Source organism: Clinocottus analis, unplaced genomic scaffold (genome assembly GCF_023055335.1).
Source record: "Clinocottus analis isolate CAN_PGR_092001 unplaced genomic scaffold, fCliAna1.0.p SCAF_9, whole genome shotgun sequence".
Taxonomy (NCBI): domain Eukaryota; kingdom Metazoa; phylum Chordata; class Actinopteri; order Perciformes; family Cottidae; genus Clinocottus; species Clinocottus analis.
The window spans coordinates 18,392,148-18,397,196 of NW_027176251.1; positions in this window are offsets into that span (position 1 = coordinate 18,392,148).

Genomic DNA, 5,049 nt, shown 5'->3' on the forward strand with positions numbered 1-5,049 from the left:
TCTTGCTGCTCCCCACTTTGATTTTCCTTAATAGCAGAGCTCACTGGTTCCCATAACGTTGGCCCAGGGTGGAGCGCAGATGGATGTCTGTTACTATCGCACTCTTTGCACTGCACAGCTTCGTCACAGTCCTTGGCAAAGTGACTTGTGGAAGCGCAACACTTGAAACAGATACGTTTTTCTTTCAGGTAAGCTTTTCTGTCCTCTATCGTCTTGTTGCGGAACCCCCTGCATTTTCTTAGAGGATGCGGTTTATTATGTAATGGACAGAGTCTGTCTGGATCCTCAAACTGTCTCTCCATGTTGTTTTGCTTGACTTCACCCTCAGAGGAAACCTCAGTCTTCCTGGTGAACACAGATGGTTTGTTGTTTTTCAGAGACGTATCTGTCTTGATGGAACCACCGATGGTAAGTTCAGCAAAGCTGGGGTCATTTCTTGTCTTTGCCTGGTCTTGAATGAACTTTACAAATATGCTGAAGGGAGGATATTGAACCTGGTAGTCATTTTTGTATTTAGAGCCAACTGATATCCATTTCTCTATAAGGTTATAAGGGAGCTTTTGTGCAATGGGATTGACTCTACGAGGTGTGTTAAGGTAAGAGAGTCCAGGTAAGAACCCATCTTTTCGAGCTGCGTCCAGTTCTAACAACAGGTCCCCTAGTTCCCTCAACTTCTCATTATCTTTGTTTGAGATCTTAGGAAACTCATCTAACTTTGTTAAGAGAGCATTTTCGATCATTTCAGCTGAACCGTAGCATTCTTCCAATCTCTGCCAAACCATTTCAAGCCCTGAGCTAGCATTATTAATATGGACTGCACGAATGCGTTTGGCCTGCTCTGCAGACTGAGGCCCAAGCCATTTGGTTAATAAATCTAGCTCTTCTCTGGGGGTAAGGTTCAGGTCACTGATGGAGTTGGCAAAAGAGGCTTTCCATGTCCAATAATTCTCTGGTCTGTCATCGAATTTTACAAGTCCAGAGCTAACTATTTCTTTGCGAATTAAATATCTGGCTAAGTCAGCTGTGTCTGATTGAACATGCAGCGTTGCTCTAGGGGGCATGGCATGGTTTGTACCTGACAGCGTACTGTGATTCTGAGGGCTCACGTGGCGTCGCTGAAGGTTGGTTGTGCTCATGCTCTGGTGTTGTGCTGATAGTTCTTGGAATGAGCGGTCGTGAATTTCACCCAAACTGTTAATTTGGAGACCAGGATTGTCTGCATCATCGTTGTCCATGTTGGGCTGGCGCTTTGATGGAGAGAGAGGTTCTCGTTTTGTGAGTTGGTGCTGTTGCTGACCATGGTCCCAAGAATGTTGTTGCACATATTCGTTGGTGCGTTGAGCTGGTGGATACAGAGTTAATTTTGTCACATTTAGTCTTGGTGTTTCTCCACCTTCTTCCTCATAAGCTGCTTCAAGGATCTCAGCTTCTGTGATAGCTGCTACAGCAGCGCCCTGAATTTTCAGTGCATGTAGGTTCGCCTGTAGTTCAGTTTTCCTCCTTTGCTGTTCTGCTTCGATTTCTGCTCTTCTCTTTGAGTCTTCTGCTTCTACCCGTGCTTGCTCAATTAACATGTCTGCTTCTCTCTGAGCATACGAAGCTTTGACCCGAGCAGCTTCCGCTTTAGCTCTTGCCTTGGTGACAGCAGAGCTGTGTGTTGACGCACGGCTAGATTGGTTTGAGCGTTTGGAACAGGAAGAGTACTTAGACTGTACATCTGATGTGTCTTGCAGAGGGTTTTCTTCTTTGTGTTCCTCCATAATAGCTGATGAGCTGTATTTCTGGTCTGCAGTGTGTTTAATCCACTTTTCATTTGGTAGCCGTTGAGTAATAAGTCTTTTTACTATTCTGCCCTTGCTTCTGTAGGTTGGCTTAGCAGATAGCTAACAGTAGATCCAGGAAATACAGAACCAGAAATCCAGGCTGGCATTTAGGGTTTTTATTTGAATCTTTGTTTTTGTAAAACTGTAGAAGCAGAACATGACATTAGCTTACAGATGTGTCATAAACGCACAGAAGAATACCAAGCTCAGAATAAACATACAATCAATATGCTGGAAAAGCCAAGTATTCATTAACACCAGACTTCCTGGACTAATTAGAGTTTAAGCTAACTTTAACGTTGTCAACATATTAATGCAGAAGGGACATGTCAATATAAAAATGCTAATTGCGATTAGCATCGCGGATAGCATCGCGGTTAGCATCACAGTTAGCATCGCGATTAGCATCCACACAACACAACTGAAACGGTAAACAGACAGAGAATATATCGGAAAATATATTTACATGCACATACAGACGTACTTACAGACTTAGGTCTTTAAAGGCTACCAGACAATAAGTGAGACAAATAGCTGCAGCATGTCTTCTCAGCTGAATCGGAACAAACTACGGCAAGAGAGGAGGGCTAAACAAAGATGCAATTACACTCTGCACCACTTGGCGTCTGGAATGCAACACAAGGAAATGTGAGGCAGAACACAATGCAACATTCCTCTTTTGCATTTTGGACCAACCAGCATGGCACTGTCTCATAAAAATGAATTTCCCATCCAATAACACTGGACAGAAGAATCAGAAGAATTGAGATACAGCAACACAAGTCAAATACAGGAATGTAATCGTAAAGCCACCACTAATTCTGAAGGTTTCTGAGCTTTTTGGGGAGTACTGTATTTAACTTGTGTTTGACATACAGAATTAGAAAAATATCAAAGATTGTCTTTCTTTGCTGATCTAGAAGTGTGCAGATGTCATTGGTTCAGATAAAAATGTGAGGACCTGCTCTGAGGTTGTGACCTGCTGTTCTCAGCTAAACAAAGTCATGACCTGTGGCTCTGCGGTCATGACCTGCTGCTCTGAGCTAAACAAGGTCATATGACCGGCTGACGTAAATGTTTTAGTAACCGACATGTAACCTGGGGAACCCAACGGCCTTGTTGCTCAGTTTCACAGGAACAGCAAACTACCTTAATTAATATATTATTATTTATATAATCAGAATCAGCTTTAGGTGTGTACACATTCAATGAATATGACTTATCTAAATGTACATGCAGAAATATAGACATACGGCTGTAAACAGGCAACAACGTCTAAGAATCATTTGACTACTATAAACTATGTGAGACATCTTAGACGTGTGAGAGTAGCTGTGCTCTCCATGTTTCAGTTTGATAACATAAGTCATACAGTCAACTCTTCAAACAGTGTTCACACACAACACAGAGCTGAATCCTTCTGGAGACCAAAGTGCTACGTTAAGATGATGTGATTTAGTCAGAGGTGCTGAGACACTGACAGCAGAGTCAAAACAGATCAAGTTATATGTTGGTGATGACAGTAACAGTAACAACATGATGGTGTGCATCCCTACAGCTCCAGAGGTCACTCTGAGGGGTCACAAGACAGGTAACATGGTAGAAGTACAGAGAGACAATTCATCTCGTTTGTGTTCTTGTAAGATTTTGTCAAAATTGTTGTATCTCAATGGCATTTGGACCAAAGCCTTTGACCAACACTATATATCTTCTCACCTTGGCCCTTTGACCTCTTCTGTACCATTCAATGCAGGATTTTTATTTGTAATAAATTAATCAACCAGGTAGGTAAATTATATGCGTGTTTAATAAGAATAAACGTAGTTGACTTTCCATAATATTTCTCTTTTGAACAATTGAAAATGAACATGAGCGAAGCTTTTGAGATTACCGGAATGAAATTTAACCTATTTTACATCTTCTCAAACAGTTTTGTTTCCCCAAAACATTGAGTGTCCATGTTATATAGGCTTTCATATGTGTTCATGTCCAAACGTTTTGAGATTTGTTTATCTCCATGAAGCAGTTTTCATCCAGCTGAAGACAGGACCCATTATTGTACTCCTCACAAATCCAGAAAGGCACTGTTTCCTCCCAGAATAACTTTCTTTCTGTCCATTTCAACTGTCTTTCTGTGTTTTTGTGGGGACATGAAAGTGGCCTTTATTAAGGGGTGTAGGTGGGCCAGCAAGTGGCAGAACTCTCATAAACTATAACACTATTATTTACAATGCCATCATATTATTTCCAAAGAAGTGAAACGCCAGTCAAAGTGTCTCCCCTGATTCTCTACAGCTGCTCACTTCCACCCCTCCCCCACAGACAAGTTTGCCGCTGTTTTTTTTGTTTTTTTTTCACCATTACCGTAATGGACCTTCTTAGCGTTCAGAATCAGTTGTATTTACGTCGATGGCGTAATAAGGAGTTAAGGTCAAATTAGCTTTGCATCCACTTTGCGTTTGACTTTATGTCGCTGGCGACAAGCTCCGTACTAAAAAGGTTAAATCGGATGATTCTTGACAAACCGACCACAGATTTGCTGCTTAAACAACTACCTTCCCGCCTGAAAAAGCCCTAAAATGACATTGTGTGACTCAACAACAGTAGTATTCAGAGAACAACTTTCAGTTGAAGGTTTCTCATCAAGTAGCTACAGAGAAGATCGCATATAACAAGTAAATACATGAAATAGCGCCACCTGCTGGTAGAAAGGTAAACCGTTACTGTGGTCTCATACAGGCTCTGCTCTGTGTTCACTCAAGAAACGGCACAATACGATAAAACAATTAAATATGATCAACTCTACACACACAAATTACTTGATTAAACTATATTACGAACTGTGTTGCATTAAAAAAATGCAGCGATTAATTGAACAGTTGATTCTTGCTGTGCACATATATACATGTATTAAACTGCCTGTAGTCTCTACTGTTGCTAACTTAACCAGGTGTATTTATTCATATTTAATAATTAATCTTCTTCTAACATTACTCTGCGATGTGTTTGCATCATATAAGACTGTAAATGAGAATTAAAAGACCGTAAATAATAATACATATTACTGGCTTTTATTTTGACATGAAAATAATCGTCTCTCTTTTCTCGTTTTTGGTTTCAGACGCCAAAAACGAGAAAACGGAAGTAGTTTTCCGTTTTCCCGTTTTTGGTTTGAAACGGAAAACGAAGAAACGGCCGTTTTTCCGTATTTCCGTATTTTGGAATG